Here is a 19658-nt window from a genome sequence, read left to right as displayed (position 1 = left end):
ATAATATTCAGTGATATAATAGTAATAATAATAATATTCACTTCCCTGGGAAGCCAGGAGATGTCCAGCATTGTGTCACTTCCCATTTCAAGCCACACCATTAAAGGAATTCTCACTTTCCTGCAGCTTTTCCCCCCTGTGCTGCCCAGAGCTCCTGGCTGGGCAGAGGCTGAGTGCCAGCCTGTCAGATGGAAATGGTTTCCAGTCATTCTCCAGAGGGTTTTTCTGGGAGCAGGCAGAAATTTCGGTCTCATTTCAGTCTTATCTGGTACATTACAATCCCAAATCCTATTACTGGCTCCTCTGCTCCAGCAGAAATTGCCTCTTCAGCATTTCAGAATACAACTAGTGAGTACTAGCTCTGAAAAAGAAAACAAGAAGTTTTATCAGGGTTTTGTTTTTATTTTATTTATCAGAGATGATCCCTTCCTCTCACAAAATGCATCCAAGTCAGGATGTTCCCCCAAGCTCATCCTGCTGGGTTGAGCCCAGGATGGGAGAACTGTGCCTTCAGCTGAGGGAATGTTCCTCGTGGTAGGAAAAAATGTTTTCCTCCCTCTCCCCCTCTCTCTGCACGTCCTCCCTGTGCACTGACAAACCCAACAGCAGCGAGCTGTGTGTGAGCACAGGGGATGTGTTTGTTCTCCTGCAGGGGAACAAATCAGAGATTAATCAGGCTTCTGCTTCTTTCATTGCCCAAGGAAACCTGCAAACCTTAAATAGCATTTGTGGTCTTGTTCTTTACATTCTGGAGGGGATTTTTACAAATTGCTGAGCGCTTTGCTTTGGTGGGCAGGTTAGTTCATGTTGCAGCATTACTGGCTAGTGCTGTTAGGGCAAAGGATCAATAGCATTTTCCACTGGGAATGTGCCTCCCCTCCTTCTCCTCCGGTCCCCTCCAGCCTTTTTGACTTTGTGGATTCTGGCTTCAAGGCAAGCAGTTCCCTTTGCTTTGGGAAGCAGCATCTTCTCCCACATAAAAGATAGTTTAGCTTGGGATTTTCAGTGCAGCCTAAGATGTGTAGGTGCCCAAACCCCCAAATTAGATTAATCTAAATCCCAAAGCAGCTGTGAAGCATCTCTTGTCGAGGTTCCTTTTATCACTAAGGGACTTAAAAGCAGAATAAGTTGATGATGACTTTGGCTGGCTGATTTAATGCCTAGAATATGTTATTTCCTTGTTTTTTATATATTTCAGTGGAATGGATGGATGCCCCAGCAGCAAGTGGGTTCCCCACTTAGTCTGCAGGGCTCAGACCTTCCCTGCTGTTTGGGCAACAGTGTGAGAGTTTGGGGGCACTGAAGTTGATGTGGAAAAGAAACACAGGTGGTGGAGAGCAGGCCAAGTGGAGCTGCTTCTCTGTGGCACTGCCACGTCCACAGATGACACCAAGGTGTCAGAAGTGGACACAGACCCGAGTGGGGCAGCCCTTGCCAGGCTGGGGCAGAGCAGGGCAGGAATCAGGTGCAAAGCAGCAGGAGAGGCTCCAGGCAAGGACTAAGGCATGAAAGCTGCGTGGGCAGGGCCAGAGGCAGGTGGGGGAGAGCTCTGCTTTCCCTGGCAGAAGTGTTTGGACAGCTGTGGGAGCTGGGAACCAGCAGAGCAGGGAGAGCTCAGGGGGTGCAGAGCTCGGGGCAGCAGCAGTGGTGCCCTGGCAGCGCTGAGGCAGCCCCTGCTGCCAGCAGAGCTGGGTTTCACTGCCCAAAGCTTCCTCTGCAACCCCCTGTCCTCACCCTGCATCTTCCACCTGCTTTTCCATCAGCACTGCATGCAGAATGCCTGGATGGGAGGGCAGCAGCAGTGGGAGGCTGTGGAGCAACAGGAGGAACGCTCGGGTGGCTTTGAACAGGTAATTCCAGCACTGGGGCACAAAGGAGGGGTTGGCTACAGGCAAGTCAGCAGGCAGTTTGTGTTTGGGCTCCTCCTGGCAGGTGGGAAGAGAGGGAAGGCTGAAATGGAACATGTGGCAGGAGAAGTGATGCAGATTCCACCTAATGCTGAGTCAAAGACTGAGACAAGGAGGCGGCTGAGGCTCGGACTGGTGAAGAAGGGACATTAGTGCCTTCTGCATAATAAAAACACACAAGGAGAGAAGGTCTGGGAGGAAGGATTGAGCACATCCTTGGATTCTTGGTCTCTGAGGACAGTTGTCCTGTGCTGTCACCCAGTGAAGTGAGCCCTGACCTGTCTCAGGGTAGTAGTTACCTGTACTGAGTGGGTAAAACCCACTCCTGTCCTAATAAAAGACAGAGAGACAAACCCAGAACCTTCCCAGTGAGCATCTCCTAAGGCAGTCACTCACAAAACACTTTGTGAAGAGCTCAGAAAGTTATTCCCAGAGGCAATATTCCTCAGGGGACTGTCACAACACACTCACTCATGAATTCACTACACATAATAATAGGTGAGGAATGCACAGAATAAAGATTTTTCTAAAGACAGCTGAGAAAAGCTGAGTTGTTTCAATGTGGATCTGCAGCCTTTTCACTCAAATCAGCAAAGCCAACAACAGGGCCTGAATCAGGACCATCCTGTTTGGAAAGCAGGGCCCTGGGAACGGGAACAGGAACAGGTACATAACCAAAGTGGAAATCATTACACTACAGGCTTGCATGTGCATGGTTTAAAGAAGGCATTCAGGTCAGTCTCCACCCAGGAGGGATCCAAGCACACTCTGTACTGGGAAGGGAAAAATCCGAGCCAACTATGTAATCATTCTCCACCTTATCATTGCCCCAACATGACTAATGAGCCAGGGACAGACTGCAGGGAGTGAGGAACATGGAAGCAGCAGCAAAAACAAAGTAGGTGTTTGCAACATCTCTTGCTCTGAACAAGTGCACTGAAATCATTGCCACGCAGCAATCCTTGCTGCAAAGCAGGGGAAACGACCCTAAATCAGATGTTTGAGTGGTTTTTTAACTTGTCCCCCAAATGAGCAGCTGGTTTTTATCCCATTGGGGTGGGGTGTGAGGCGAGAATGAAGGAGCTGTTATTCTAAACTTAACTTTTATCTGATTGTCTTGTCTGGTGCCTTCATTTCAAACCCTCGCAGCAGACCCAGAGTGGGAATGAGATCAGATGGACAAGGGGAGCTGCTGGTTTTGTGCATCAGGTGCTCACCACATGCAGTGGCTGCTTTGGAGCCAGGTCTGAGGCAGGCAGGGCTGGAGATCTGCAGGGCAGGGCTGGGCTGTGCCTGCCACTGCTGCTCATCTTTCTTTTCAAGTGCTGGATCCCAGAGGTCATGGGGGGGAGATCCTCATCTCCAGTTATTTATAAAGTGTCTTTTGACAGAGCTGTGAGTGAGGGAGGACTTGGCTGTACTGTCAGTGACCAGAGGTATAAAAAAAGCCCTGGCTTTCAGGAGCACTAAATTAACTGCGAAATAAATAAATAAAATGAAGAGCTCACTCTCGTTATTGTGCTGCAGGCATCATTTATTAGATGCTGCTGTGCTGTGGAGTCCTTATCTCTCCCTCCAGATAGTGTAAATCAGAACTCCTGTTGCTGACACCCCGAGAGCATTCTCATCTGTCAGAGATTTAGCTGCCCCTTTCCTCGTGTGTTTTCCTGGAGAGTGATTTTTTATTTTCACTTTAACCCTCGGCGCTCTCATCATTCATGGCTTACACTCTCAGCAAATAAAGGGCTGGGGAGGGATGCTCCAAGGTCTTTTGTTGCTGTTGATGAACGTTTCTCTCTGTCCTCAGTGAGAGCAGCTCTGGCACAGGCAGATGCTTCAGCCACACTAAAAATGTGCTGCTTTATGCAGGGTAACCCACAGGTTTCTCCCTCTCTTCCCAACCCAGCTGCAGCCATTGAGTTTTCCCCCTCCCTGCACTGTGCCTTTCAATATTATTCCTTTAATGGGCTTAATGATTTTTCCACTCCTGAAACATGAATCAAATATACAAATTACTCTTGAAGGTACTCGGGAAAAGCTGTGGTTTTATTGAACTCTCAGTGAGAATCAGCAGCACCTCAGCCAGAGGCAGGAGGAGCAGATCCCACGTGAGGGGTGATCCATCTCAGCCAGGCAGCAGATTTGGTGATTCATCACTGTTTACCACGTTTAAACACATTTTCCATTCATCCTGATGATTTACTGTGGCAGTGGGGCTAAAAAATCTACTTTAAATGAGTGGTTCTCAGACTAGCTGGACTCTAGGAAAGATGTCAACTTCTCTTCACAGTGCTAAGGGACTTTGTGCACAGTCACAGAGCATGGGCTTTAAGTGATAACTCTGCTTTTGGTGATATTATTTAAACACTTGTGTGTGTGCATACTTTTATGGCCTTTCTCAATTCTCTCTTGCCAGTGGGTGTCTTGGCTTTATTAAAATTTATGTATTTCTCCAAAGTCAATCCAATCTTCTCTCCTTTTGCCATCATGCTCATAACATTCATAACTCAGCTGTAAAAGCTGTCAATAAGGAAACAATTGAGTTTTAAGGGGGAAAAGGGCAATGACTTTTCTCCCATGAGACTATATAGAAACTAATTGGGTAAAAGCCCCAGATTTGGACTGCAGCAGAGAAGTTTGTGCCTTCCTTTCAGCAAAGGTCCTGAGCAAACCAATCTGCTGGGTCTACTTTTATCTATTTTTAATCTGTCTGTGAAACAGAGAAGTCCTCAGGTTCCACTGTCCAACCACAAGGATAGAAAGGGACTTTCTGAGGAACTCAGATTAAAAATTAGGGTAATGTGTTGGCAAATAATCTGAGTTGTGATTGAGACATTCAGAAAGGTAAATGGATGGGATGTTTTTGGTGACCAGGGACTGTGAAAGATTAGGTTGTGCATGGCTCTCTCAGGAGTGTTCTGACAACTAAACCACACACCTGAATGCAAAACCAGGTGTGTTTGTATACTCTGTAAATATATTTATATAGACCCGTGGCTTTAACGATGATAGAAGTGTATATTGTGTGTGTGTGACTGAGATAGCTCCAATCTTAGTGCAAATAAATAGTGCCAAACCCCCTCTTTTTCATGTTTGAATCTTTCAGAGACAGATTCAAATAGTTGTTTTGTGCCCAGAAAATACTGCTCTCAGGAGATGGAGGGTCACCAAATCCAATTCCCTTTTATGGTGATTCTGATCCAGCTGTATTTAGCTCCCAAAATTGCTTAAAAATCCAAACAAAGCAACCCATTATTGGAGGAGAACTTCAGAAAGCAGCTCAGAATCCTCCCAGCAACAACTGCTCCATGCTCTTCAGGTTGGTGTTGCTGTTTTCAGCACAGGGAACAAAATCCATCACCAATCCCAACACCCAGTGCTGCAATTCCCAGCCCAGTTGCTGGGGCTCGGCAGGGTTTGACTGTTGCAACACATTTTGCACAAAGAGCAAGAGTTTGGCTACGGAGCCTTGGATGAATTTCAGCCCACAGCTTACAGTAGTAGGAGAAGCCTCAGGGAAGCTGCCAGAATTAAGTCAAGGTTGCACAAGAAGTGTTTTTTTGCTGGCCCAGCAGGTCAAATGTAACACCTCTGCTGTCCTGAAGAACATGTATTAGGATCCCAAACCCTCAGTTTGTTCTTTTGGGTGCCAGCAGATGACCTGGGGACACTTGAATTGCTTTGCTACAGATTTATTGGGCGAACTGTGTCCAAGTCAATTGGGTCAGGGTAGTAAAAGATGTTTAGAGGTTTGAATACAGTTGATACCAAGACAGATTAAATTCCCAGTTCCTGTTTAGGAGCTCACCTAATCGCCCTCCACTCCAGTCAGATGTGTCCTGTTTCATTTCCTCGCTTGTTTTTCAGAGGGTGCCATGGATAAGAGACTGAGAGGCACCTGCTGCAGGGGTAAACAGCCATTTAGAAGATGTGTGTACAGAAGTAAGTCTGATAGATCAAAATTGATACAGCAGGACATGGTAAAACCACAGGCCTGTAACAGATTGGGATGTGGCTACTTTTCCTTTCTAGTGTTGTACTGTAGAATATGTTTGGGGGGTTTTCTTTTTTTTTTTTTCTCCTTCCTTTTAAGCTGATACTTTTAATGCTGTGATTAAAAGATTATTGTCAGAATGAAAATTAATCACATGCAGTGCACTAGGCCCAGCTATTTTGAGAATTTGGAAGACATGGCTTTGGAATAGAGAGTGTTCAAAAAGCACCAGGACACCAGCCCTGAGGATGATGCAAGTGCCCTTCAAGAGAGGACCTGCCTCCAAAATATAAAATTATGTTAATACTGAAGCTTAGCAGAGGTATTTGGAAACCTGTCAGCATGGTCTGGCTCGTAGGATTAACTGCCAGTCAGGGTGTCCTGCTGCCACTCATTAAATTTACTGATAATTGTTGATTTCTGTATGTTTTGGAATTAGCTGTATTCTGAAAAAAGTGGATAAAAGTGAGGAATGAATCAGATGCAGGAAGTCAGCAGAGTCAGCTGTGGGTAACACAACCTGGAAACACAATACAGCTCAGAAATGGCCCCAAGGATATAGATAGCAGCTTTTATCTCCCTCAGATATAGGTCAGAGCAGCAAAGTTCAGATCTAGTTTTGGATCTGAACTAGTTCAATAACATCCAGCAGGAACCTGACCCCAGCAGATTCCGTGTCTGTCTTGGGAGTTTTGGATCTGCTTCCCTTGCACCTCCATCAGACCACGTTTCACCCAGAGCAAGCATAAAACTGGGTCCAGATCTGCCATCCACAGAGCAGGAAAACCACAGGGAACATCTTCTGCCTTTTTAGGAGGTGGAGTTTAGTCTGCAGCAATGGGAAACTCAGTTCTGCTGCTCAAACATTCAATTATTGCATTTCTGCTTATTGCTGGAGGCTTTTGGGACATCAATATGTTGTGGGTTATGTACAAACACAAGGGAAGGAATGGTCTGGAGGGGAGAGAAGGGTTAGGATGAGCTGGAAGGTCCTCCAAGGTAGAGAAGCCACCACGGTATGTAGGATGATTTGTGTAAGGCAGCAATGCATGAAGCTGTGGCAGAGGACACTTGAAATTCCAAACTAGGACTGCAGATATTGAACATTTCGTGTTCCTGATGGTTGGGGGTTTTTTGTCCTCTCCCTCTGCACAGCACACCTTCCATTTATTTTTCAGAATTTCAATTGTAAGCTTCTAATTATCCCCCTCACCCTGCCTTTCTCTTATTTACATCCTAGAGATTCAGTGCTTCTCTGAGGCTGGCATGCCCTGGCTTAAACTGGAGCTGCCCTGAGGACGATTTTATATTTAGTAGCTCCTTATGAGCTGCTCTCATTTGAAGCAGCCCAGACTGCTGATACAATATTTACTGCAGAAATCTCTCTTGCCTCTCCTGATTGCAGTCTAATGATAAGGCCGAGCTTGAGAAGGGGCCAGGGCCTTACCCAAAGTGTGCCAGGGTAGCAGAGCCTTGCAGAGCACAGTTCCTACCCCCTTTATGCCTTCAGAGTAACCCACAAGATCCATGGTAAGGGATGAAATCTGTCCCACAAAAACTGCTGCCAGGAGAGCACAGCTCTCAGCTTTTACCATTCAGAGTGTACATCCAGGAGAGGCCTAACCAAGTGCAACCTCTGATATTTTCCTCTCATATGCTGATATTTTTCTCCATTTATTACAGGTTGGCCTTTTTAGGGTCGTGTATTTATTTAAAGCGTTTAAGAGAAAGATGTCTTCTGCAGCAGGGTACAAACACAAAGTCACCTGGCTTCTCCCATCCTTGGAGTGCCAGCTTTTAACAGGGAGCTTTCTGTGTCTCAGTTTTATATTAAGCTCCTGGTTGGAGTATCCAGGTGCTCTGATCTGACTCTTACTAAATCCTGGTCGTAGTGATGGGGTGAACTCCAACCTGCAGCTTTCCTCTTTCCAATGGAAAAGTCAGCACTGCAAGTTCACAGAACGGTACAAGACCCTCAGCTCTCCCCCCAAAGTTCCCCTTGGGCTCCAGGCTGCTGCAGACAGACCAATCCCTACTAAAATAGTCCCTGGGATGCTTTTAACCCTGCGAGCGTGTTGGGGGGGAGGTGATGCATCACACGGAGCAGTGCCTCAGCTCTGACATCCTGAGCCTCTGGAATAAAGGAGCAGCACAGCATTGCCTCTGTGGAGAGCTCCCTTCCTGGAGCAGCTGAGTGGAGCAGCGAGGTGCTAACACAGCCTGCTCCCTCCTGACTGTGTTCCTGGAAAAGCTGCTCCATTATCCAGAAAGTTTGCACCGACAGCACCAAAAGCCAACGAGGCTCTTGCTGGCCTTTAATAATTTCTTACTCAGCACATCTTTCACTTCCAGCTCAGCAGAGTGGACACTGCAGGCACATCAGCTGAAATACAATCTCCACGCTGGACAGACAGACTGCCAGGCTGTTCCATTTGCAGGCTAGGAAGGAATACAGAGCTGGCACCCCGGGCGCTCTGCTCTGCACAGCGGAGCTGCCATCGTGCCCTTGGCACTGCCAGCTTCTCTTTCCTGCTGAGGTCGTTTGGTCCTTGTTCATTGTTCACAGCTGCTCTGGGGTTCCTCCTCCCCCACTCACCACATCTGCTGGCAAGGAGGATTTCCCAAGAAAGGTGAAGAGAAGGGACTGGTACTCATGTTCCAGATCGAAATCAATTTAGCCAGCTCTGCCCCAGCTAGGAAATCTGCCGCTGTTTTGTGCATGGTATAGTGCTGACAGACAATGCAGGGAGGAGCATTAACCCCCTCTGTCCCTTGCAGGAGGTTTAGTATTCCAAAAGACCTGTTTTCAATAAAGAGAAAGCTTTAAGCCTAAAAATCTCCTTGAGATCTCAGACTGTCTTGGGTTTATCCCTGTGAATGTGCCCAGCAGCAAGTGGGAAGCACAGTGAAGTTTTGGAGGACCCTTGAGTTTGGGCCAGAAGTTGAACTGTCACCTGAAATAAATGCATATAAAGAGTTCCTTTTTTCAACCTGTATTGTTCATAAACATTTCCGAGTGTCCTGGTGGCTGCCATTCACCTAATTCATGGGATCACTGGCTGCCTGTGACATAAGGAGGCTAATGGCTGAGGCTCATTAGAGAATGGGAGAGACTCTTGTATCAGCAGATCTGAATGTCAGGCAGGGCTTCCCATCACTTTCAAAACGAGAGAGCTGAAACGTCCCAGAAATTCCAGCAATATCCAAACAGCACACCAGGGTCACATCTGGGGAAAGATCCCCCTGGCTGTGGGCTTTCACAGCAGCATTTCCATTTTGTCTGAGGTCTCTGCAGCCTCAGGAGATGCAGGCTCCTCAGCCTCTGCCACTTCCCCTCAGGTGTGGCAGCCAGGAGTGACTGGGTGCTTAAGGAACCTGTTTGGGGTGCACAGGTGAAGTGCCAGGTTCCAGTTCCACCGCTGCTGCTCTGTTGGAGGTAGATGCAAACATTGGGTTGCCAGCGCTGCCGCGTCACTGATGCAAACAATTTTCATCAGGGCAAAAGCCCGGATGAAACCACCATGGCAACCAATTTTAAATAGAAACAATAGCCCAGCTCCTTCACTGAAATAAAGGCACAAGACCCAGGGATCTGGTTCCATATTCCTACAGCAGACAACGCCATTTTTTGAGCATTCATATTTTCTGGGTTTTTTTGTGTCTTTCAGAGCATCTCAGCGAGCTTTTTGCAAATTATATGCAATAAATACTGATGGAATGAAGCCATCTCTGTGGGGCCAGCAGCAGTCAGAGAGCAGCATGGTGGATAAAGCAAGTTCTTGCCAACTCCTTTATCTTTCCAGTTCCAGGATCTCTTAAGTCCCACGCAGAGAAGTCAGTCCAGTTTTTCTCTTGAAGATCTGCAAAAAACCAAACAACAAATCATTAAAACTGAAAAGATGAAATGCTGAATCATGCCTTCCACTCTTTAGAACCCTGTGTTCCACTGAGCCTAATTATTTCACACTTGCTACCTAAATCTTTGAGCAGTCTCTCCCAAGAATATTCTCGATGAGGACTGGAAAAGAAAAAGTTCTGATGAACAATCTAATAGGGGGACAGTAGTTCTGGTCAAACTCCCTGGAAATTAATGTTGGCTTAGCTCATAAGAATGGGATTTTATTTGGCCCAAACAACCTCAAGCAAACTTGAAATTACACTGAGGGCAGTACAGTCAATGTGCAGCTGAATGAGCGAAGAGAAACTGCCAGGAAACATCAAACATATTTTTAAGCATTTAAACCAATGTCTTTTGAGTATCTGAAATGAGGTGAAAATACATTAAAATCCAACCAGATCCCTCTCTTTCCCTTGTTGCAGCCAACCGTGAATAGAGTCAGTGGGTGTAGAAATAGGAAACTATATTTTGCTTTTGCTTAGGTAGTGGGGGTTTACTATTTAAAAAATCAAAATTAAAAAAAAAAAAAGCCTGACCTACAGCACATTCTGGAAGGGCACATATCGAATATCCTCAGCTCTTAATCTAAGAAGGAACTTCAGTGCTCTGGCATTGTTCTCCCCTGTGCCATTCTTATCTGACACGTAGTATCAGTTGCCAGAAATGCTGTGGGTTTATTCTGTACTTTGTATTGTAATATAAATGGAGCTGAATAGTTGTCATAGTCCTCTGGGCAGGGCTCCTTGCTGCTGCAGAGTTTAATATTGAGGTTGGCAGCACGAGGGTGGCTGATGTAATCCCTTCCATTACCGATATTTACGGCACACCACGTTGCAATACAAAGGTTTGGAGACTGGGAAGATGTGACAAGCCAAAAAACCCAAGCCATTCAAAACTGAGCCTGGCTCTGCAGGGGTTGATTCCCCTCACTGGACGTTCACTGAAATGTCTTTTAATGCCTTCAGGAGCATTTGTGATGCAAAATTCAGGCATAAAGCTCTGATGGCAAAGTCCCCATTGCACACCCCACATCTGACTGCAGGTCTGATTTCAGCATGAGCCAGTGACTCAGGATCACCAGCAAGTGATGTCCAGAGTCACTCCTGGGTTTCACCATTCTTTGGCCAAACATCACAAGCCTTGGTGTATTGTAACACAGGGGGAAGGGGCAGCAAACAGGAGGGTTTGTTCCTCTTTCCAGCAAACTCCTTCTACTCCTGCAGCAGCCCAGGAGCTGATACAGTGATCTGTACGTGCTGCTGATTTGTGCTTTCAAAGTCCAGGATATTTCCTTCCATTTCTTATTTACCTCCAAGTTTCATCAAACCTGCAACTTTTTTTCCGAGGGGCAGAGCAGGAACAGCACTGATCTCTGCTCCTGTGACAGGGACAGGACCCAGGGAAGGGCTGGAGCTGTGTCAGGGGAGGCTCAAGTTGGATTTTGGGAAAGGTTCTTCCCCCATGGGGTGCTGGCACTGCCCAGATCCCCAGGGATGGGCACAGCCCTGAGGCTGAAGAGCTCCAGGAGGGTTTGGACACCGCTCCAGGGATGCCAGGGTGGGATTATTGGGGGGTCTGTGCAGGGCCAGGAGATCCCTGGGATGATCTTTGGGAATCCCTTGCAGCTCAGGATATTCTGTGCTTCCACAAAACCTCCTCAAGCAGCTCTTTCAGATTCGAGGGTGGGGAGCTGAATGACTCTCCACACATTTAAGAGCCCATTTCTGTCCTGGAGCTCTCCTGGAGGATTTGCAGCATCTTTCATCTCTTCTGTGAAATCAGCACTTTTGCTGGTCTTAATGGAGCCACTTCTTGTGGAAGACACTGCAAAGGCTTTGTGTGGAAAGAAGTAATTTCTATTCCAGGCCATGGAGGAGAGAATACAGCCCACCCTGCCTTGTGCTTGTGATCTGATGTGAAAATAACTCTGCTGGTGTGGTGGGAATGCAGCGTGCTGTTTCCACACAGATGGGCCCAACCCAAGGGCTTTTTTCCCCAAATTTCTTGAAGTTCAAAGGAGGTTAGTACCAAGGTGATTCCCTGAACAATCTAATTTTGTGTTTTAGTTGCTATAGAAGTGGCAAAATTGACTTTATCAAACAAATGGTCTTTGCCATACCATTCAATCAGTTTCTTGCCATTTGCAATGGCTTCCTTGTGCTGTTGGTAAAAATAATGTTGCTTTTCCAGTATGTCATGCAAAGTGATTTCAGCTGTGTTTTTTCCACTCCTGACCTCTTCAATGCTTGCATTTCAGGCAGTTTTATACATTTATTGATTACATGAGGTACTGTTCTAATTTCTAAGAAGAACATAGCCCTTAAATCATCCATACTCTGAAATGTTTTAATTTCCTCAAGTAAATAGAGCATATTTTGCCAGGAATCTTAAATGTATGATACATGGATTTGATTCCACTTTCACACAGGTCTTGTATAACTCTCTTCACTTCAGTGAAATGACTCCTGATTAGCATTGAGAAACAGGTCCAGAGTATGGGGAGGGGAGTGGGTTAATGCCATTTTTTCTGACACTGAGTGCTCTAAAAGCACTCTGAGACTGTAAACCATTACCATTTCTCAGTAAGTGCCCTCTGAGAGGACTGGGGAGGACTGAGGAGTTTTTAACCAGTAAGTCACCTCAGTTCTTTCACAAAAGAGTAGAGATTTAGCCTTTTCCACCTCACAGCTCTCTGGTGATTCCGTGGAGTCGGAAAACCGGCGGTCTTGTCATCTGCTGAGACCACAACTGCTGCCATTGGGTTAATTCCCTTCCTGGCAGCCTGGAAGCTCAGGTCTGGTCCTCTTCCCAGGCTTTGCAAGTTTTCCTGTCAGCCAGGAAGGGAAGAGTTTTACAGAAGTGCTCCAGAGAGGAGCATTATTTGCCTGCCGCGGGCTCGTCATGCCTCAGCGCCTCAACACGAAGGCTGTTATTCTCCAACAACGCTGTCAAACTCCCACACCTCCATGACTGCTCAAAGTTATGAGCACTCCCAAAATAGGGCTGGATTTTCACAGGGATAATTGAGAGCCATAACTTTCCATCAGAGAGGCTCTGTAGGTGGGAGCAGCAGCACAGACAGCAGTATCAACAGAGTCAAGGCTTTTTATGAGGATGTTATCTAATTTTATTGCAGTATTTATCCCATAATCCTATCAAGGTAGAGACTTTCTTTAAGGGATGTCTCCTGTGCACAGTTTTGGACCCATCTTTGGCCTATGTGAGAAAATCCCTATGGGGAGCTAAAAAAAAATTGACTTTATGATGGCCCTAAGCCTTGGTTCAGAAAAATGTTCATATTCAGGAAGGGGTTTAAGCTTTTTGAACATTGTTGAATAGTGCTGGCTTCAGTGAACTGATGACTAGAAAAAAATGTTTATGCAGGGTTTTGTTTTCCTTCAAAAGAATTTCCACTGCTCAGGAAACCCACTCATTAGCTCACTTCTGATGCAAATATCAGAATATTTAAATGCAAGTTAATAGCAGAGTGATATTCTCAGTCACTGGAAAAAATAATTATTCTTCTTTTAGGGCTACGTGGCCAGAAAGGCTGAATCAAAGAACATTTATAGGCCTCATTCTTATCTGGTGCTCTGCCACCTCCATCAAATAACGCCAGAGCAGAACTGCAGCAGTTGCTGTTGAGATCAGAATCTGCATATAGATATTGTGTCTCTCAAGTTCTAAAAGTACTGTTACATTTGAAGTCAAAGAGAAAAGAGAGAACAAATAACACAATTTACTGCTGCAGATTATTTTTATGCCTGTGTGCTCCACTTAAGAGAATACTCTGTAAATGACTTATTATCAAGAAAAGTTATTTGTTTGCACTAATCAAGCCTTAAACTTGGAGGCATAATACGGAACTAATTATTTTTAACTAACTAATCAACATGTTTCATTCATAAGTTGGGATTTATCAATATAGCACATGAAAGGAGAGAACATATTATTATTTCAATTTAGATAATATGCAAAAAGCAGTGTGTTTGTAATGACCTGCTTTCACTGAATATAATCAAGCTCCAAAGCTCTATTACAGGCTGGAAATAGCAGCAGCTTACTTTAATGAGATTTCTGGCTCTGGGCCCCAGCTGTTCTACGCAAGGCTCTCCCTTTGCTCTATGACCTACCAATATGTGCTGTCACCAGTAATGAGACAGGACCTATTTCCTAACATGGGGAAAAACTGGAAAGCACGAGTTCGTTCTATTCTGAGGAAACACACCCTGTTCCCCCTGCAAGGCACGAGGAGGGGAACGCTGGATATGCAACATGCCCCCCTTGCCTCGCCAGCAGAAATGTGCCATGAAACCCATCAGGTAAGGAACTCCAAGGGAAAACTGGAAGTCTCTCCTGAACTGCTTCCCTCAGCACACAGAAACTCAATACTCATTAAACTCATCTTTGTCCCCTTCAAGGACCCCAGCAAAATACTTCCCATTACCTGCAAGGCACAGGAAGGGGGAACAGTGGCAGCCATGGGCTCTGAATCTTATGGATTTTGTGGAATTATGCTCATCTCAGGGCCGCATTGGGAATGTGCCAGGAGCCAAAGAGCTGCACTTAATTTGCCTAAAATGGAGCAGATTACCACTGCTCTCCTGTTTAATAATGGAGATGCAGCCTGGAGACTACAGATTCCAGCAAGCAATGCTCCAAAAGGAGCCAGGAGATCCAGGGGCTGGAGGTACTCTGGCTCCCAGGTGGAAAACAAGGCCAACCTCAGTTTGGTCTCTCTGAATTGGACTCCTAATATTGTTCTTTTTGCCTTTTTACATTATTGTATACCAGACTAGTCAGAAATTCTGTTCCAGAAAATGTTTGATTAGCTACCATTTGGGGGGAAGGGAGGGTTATGCTATTTTTATTCTTAAGCCTTCACTTGGGTTCATTAACACTTTGCACGTGAATCTGGGGTTTTTAGGACAAGAAGCCTGTGTTTTTTTTCCCCCTGAATAACATTGTTAAGTATTTCAGGAATCTAAAATCCACAAACTATTTCTGTGCCCTGAATATAAACCTCTTTGGAAAAAGCCAACGAACATTTTAGTCAGAAAATTGGAAGGCGTGAGCTTAATGCACTTTGAAATTAAATGATTTGATGCTTTTCAATTTGTCTTTTTGTCCTTCCCAAATACCCAAAGGCACTAGCCCACTTTGTAAATGAGCAGGCTATGAGATCTTACTTTGAGAAATGAAGGTGTCACTGAGTTGCAGTAAAAATTATACTTGGCACCAGCATACTTTGCAAGCCCCGTATTTTGCTAATCGGCCCGTGACACAGCCCCGCATTCCTCCTTTATTAAGAGGAATTAAATAAGCAGTTATTTATTTGAGAAGTGGGGGAAAAAAACTTCCAACTCCCAAGAGATTGAGAAACTTAGTGTCCATGGGCTAAACAGCTTTTTTCCCATGGAATTCACTGGATGGCCATTGCTTTCCAGGTGCCTTTGGTGGGGTCCCTGGACATGCTGTTCTGGATCATCCCCTGGGTGCTTCTTTTCTTCTACAATTTCAGAAATAAGATTACAAAGTGAGTTTTCAAATTTGAAACTCTGTGCCTGTGTGGAATTTTTTTTTTTTTTTTTTTTTTGTCCAGCTCAAGGAAGAATTCTTAAATGAAAGAAGAAAAGCACATTTGCAAAGGTCACATCGACGGATTTTGAAGTGCAGTGGTAAGAACACCACAGCCTTTGCAACACTACCTATTTTCTCTTCTCAATTATTTATGTATTTATTGTATTTTACATGAGCCATGGAAGCTAAAGGCATTTTTGCAGTGTCAGGTCATTCTAAAGCACATACCATACAAAGAATAGGGCTAGAAAATAGTTGTATGTAATACTGTTCATTAATATTACATAATTACGGCACACAGAATAGTTCTCTGGGCAGTGATAAGGATTTTTTTCATAAAAACTAAAGACTCCAAGGCAATGTATTCCATTAAAGGGTTGCTTAACATATGAGGGTATATCAATATATAGTACATTCACCCAGCTGCAGCAAAATGACGAAGCCAGCTTAGTCAAATGAAGTCATTAGCATGTATAATGTGCTTTACACAAGAGTTAAAAGGTTTATAAAATCATACTTTGATACTGCAATGACCAAGCTGAGATAGGATCTAGCAAACAGCAGTTGCAGCTGCATCAGCACAAAAATGAACTGCTGGGTTTTCTCTGCAGTCTAGAGAACATTTTCTGCAGTCTTTGGAAATTGCTCTGGAATTAAAAAATTTTCTGTACGTGTAGGCTAATATTAGCTACTGACAGCTTGCCTGGGGTTTTTAGTTCAGCCTTCCTGGAGCAATTGTGTAGGATAAAATGTTGATGCAGCTTTTCAGGTCTGTTGACTGCTTTTATTACCATTGAATGTGAGCAAGTCCTGTGTCTTCTATGATACACCAGACCTAAAGGAATGTGGAGGAACATCTGAATGACTAACAACCCCATAAACAATCCCTTTGAATTTTAATATATCCCACTGAACCCTTCCTAAAATCCTTGTGCAGTAAGTATAGGATTAATTTTGACTTTAAATTTGATTTACTAAATTGTGTTAATATGCTATTGGGTGGACAAGATACAGTATAAAACTGGAGATCTGAACATCCTAATAGAAAGAAAACATCAGTTGCGGTTTTTGAAACATAAGGAACAGCTGATAATTTTGCCTCTAGAAAAGAGATTCTTATCTTTTTTCTGCTCCTTTTCTTCTAAGGCAGAAGATGACTTAAATGAGACTTGAATTCTGTGTTTCCCCACCAACAGTGTGAAATAGATGCAGCAATCTGATGTTTCTGCAGCGTGAGCAGTGTCAGCGTTTGATGTTCGGGTGTTGAGTCACCGAGGGCTCACCTTTCCCTCCGGATGACACCGTGACAGCTGCAACCAGCAGGTGCCTGAGAGCTGGCAGTGCTTTGATTTCAAAAAGAGAGGGTTGCTGGCACGGCATTTTCACAAGGAGTTCCTTCTCAGCTCTGCAAGTCCTTTCACTTCTTCGCTCAATGGGACCTTGATTTGATAACACTGGGAGCGTATCACAAACGGCACATCTGCTCTGCCAGGATGAGCCGTGGGACTGAGCTGCAGAGCTGCTTCCTGGGGATCCCACTTGCTTTCAGCTTCAGTTCATCTGTGAGCTTACCCTACTAAATTATCATTAGAAATTCCACCTCTTGTGAGGCACACGGCCTTTTGAGCACACCTAACAAAACAGAAGATGTTCCCCTCTGCTGTGTTTCACTGGGTGTGGGGCACTGAAAGGCTGAGCAAACCACAGACCTCAGGGTGACCTTATCACTCTCCACAGCTCCCTGAAAGGTGGCTGTGCTCAGGTGGGGTTGGGCTCTTTCTCCAGCCAGCAGTGACAGAACCAGAGGACAAAGTCTCAAGCTGCACAAAGGGACATATAGGTTGGATATTAGGAAAAAGTTTTTTACAGAAAGAGTGATAAAGTTCTTTATCTTTATCTCCCTGGGCTGACCCAGGGAGGTGGTGGAGTCACCATCCCTGGATGTGTTTAAAAACAGACTGGATGTGGTGCCAGGGTTTAGTTGAGGTGTTGGGGCTGGGTTGAACACCTCAGCTTGATGCTCTTGAAAGTCTCTTCCAACCTGGTTACTCTGTGAATTCTGTGGTTGTTTCTGACTAAGCAAAAGCAAGCACATGGATTTCTCTACACCAGTTCAGCCACACTTGGTTTTTCCTGTGACCTGAGTCACAGTCAAGCATTTATTATGTGACATTCACAGCGAGAGTGGCAGAATAAAAACAGGCTAAGAAACCTAATCCTCAGAGGAGAGCAGTATGTTCCCACTTGGGGTTTAGTCTCGCAGTGAAGAGGCTGTTAAGGGGTTTGTGATCCTGGAGATTGATGCTGGGGGGAGCCTGGGTAGAGCACAGAGCCACTGGCAGTCATCAGCTAAAGCTGCCTAATGATGGCAGCTGGAGTGGCCAGAGGAATCCTCTCCTCCAAGGAACCCAGAAGAGTTAAAGTGCTTCCAGAAATGAATCCATTAGATGCTGATGGTGATTAGCAAAAGGTACCGTGATGATTTAAAGTACTTCAAGTGTCATTCAGACTGAAACCTCTTTCAGGTGAAAAGTGTTGGACACATCAGGACTGAGCTGCAGGGACCGATTTGGCAGATGTGGCAGCAAATCTGGGCATGGATCTCACCACTGTGTGTGAGCAAATGCTACTGAGAGAATTCTCCCATTTCCTTCTCATTTAAAAAGTCTTGACTACTTTCTGTTGTGGTGAAGGTTTTCTAATTATTTGAATATTATGTTTCAAATTTCATCCAAAAGTTAGGTCATGGCATAAGCTATGGCAAAATCTGTGTGGTAAAGGGGTTAATTTGACTCTACAGGGATTTGAGCTTACAGCTTGAGTGATTTAAAACACTGGAGCAACCTGGTCTAGTGGAAGGTGTCCCTGCCATGGGAGGGGTTGGAACTGGATAATCTTTAAGGTCTCTTCCAATACAAACCATCTGTGATTCTGTGACACTGTTGTCCTCTGTATTCTTTGAGACTCTCTGTACATCATCCAGCCACCAAAGTGAGAATTTCCTCACATGTGGTTAAATCCACTTATTTCTATACAACCCTGACTTTCTTCAGTAATTTATTCTTCTTGGTAAATAATACCTGCAATCCCTGCATATTGGTCAAGCATTTTTGGTCAAAGAGGTTGAATAAACAGCCACGAATCCTGCTGGGCAGCTGAACCATCCCAGCACTGGCCCTTGTGGAACCTCCCATGGTTTGAGCAAATGATGTTTGTCAGGCAAAGTGATTAAAGTCAGATTTTAGAAATTCTGGTCGTATCACTCCAGTCCATCTGCGTCTACCCTAATGCACTGCAAGGGTGTGCCTGAAATTAAATTAAGGATGTATACTCAGTCTTTCCCAAACTATTTGTGGAATAGCAATCTGCTGCTGGAGCCAGGTCCAGGACAGAAGTGCCTGTTAACCCTAAGCTGTAAGATGATGGTAACAACATTATGACTAGAAAAATGCAGAGGAAAATAATGCTTAGTATCAGATGAGCTCACAGATGTTGCAGACAGTAAACAAAAGGGGAAATTATAACCCAGTCATTACATTTTCACAATGATGTTTTCACCATATGTAAACAAGGCCATTTTCACATATAGAAACAAAGTGCCTGTGATTGTGAAGAAAAGGTTTTATTTAATAAAATTGTTGGGAAATACCTGGTTTGGTAAAAGTATCGTCCAAATGACAGTCATGGGTCTGAGAAGGAGTCTTGGAGCAAATAAGAGGACAGCCCTCTACTAAAAGAAAACTTTTGAGGAAATTTCTCTGAGTATTTCCTTTTCAACTTGCTTTTTCAAATGGTACCTACATAGAGTTATTTTAATGTCACTATATTTTGATATTAATTTTTGAACTATGTTTTGATTTGCGCGCTGTAATCTGTCAGCGCGCAAAACTAGCGCCCATCCCCAAAAGTATGTAGTAGACAGACTTTCTGCTGCTTGCTCTTGGACTACTTAGGTTGTAGGTATGGATGAAATTCTTCTCTGTGAGGGCGGTGAGGCCCTGGCACAGGGTGCCCAGAGCAGCTGCGGCTGCCCCATCCCTGAAGCGTCCAAGGCCGGGTTGGACGGTGCTTGGCGCACGCTGGGACAGTGTTAGATGTCCCCGCCATGGCAGGGGGTGCAATGAGAAGCTCTTTAAGTCGCTGCGGAGCAGGACCGCTGCCCGTGACACCGCGCACCGACAGCGACAGCGGCCGCCCTGCCCTGCACAAACATGGCGGGCGCCGCGCTCCTCACTCCAAGATGGCGGCGCCGCCCGCATCCGCCTGACCTCCCGCCCAC

The 19658-nt window shown here is 45.1% G+C and overlaps 1 long non-coding RNA gene across 2 annotated transcripts; it reads left to right on the top strand.

Moving 5' to 3' along the window:
- The first annotated feature begins 2325 nt into the window (after positions 1-2325).
- Positions 2326-19027, top strand: LOC121470688 (uncharacterized). 2 transcript variants are annotated; one of them, XR_012058177.1, is made up of 5 exons: positions 2326-2805; positions 5775-5849; positions 9570-14121; positions 15402-15477; positions 16576-19027. It is a non-coding gene; the product is annotated as an uncharacterized lncRNA (long non-coding RNA). The 2 variants fall into 2 exon arrangements; XR_012058178.1 differs by having other exon boundaries at positions 16526-19027.
- Positions 19028-19658: the final 631 nt, after the last annotated feature.

This window comes from Taeniopygia guttata, chromosome 13, assembly GCF_048771995.1.
Source record: "Taeniopygia guttata chromosome 13, bTaeGut7.mat, whole genome shotgun sequence".
NCBI lineage: Eukaryota > Metazoa > Chordata > Aves > Passeriformes > Estrildidae > Taeniopygia > Taeniopygia guttata.
The sequence above is the reverse complement of the archived record's forward strand: the minus strand, read 5'-3'. Positions and strand labels throughout refer to the sequence as shown.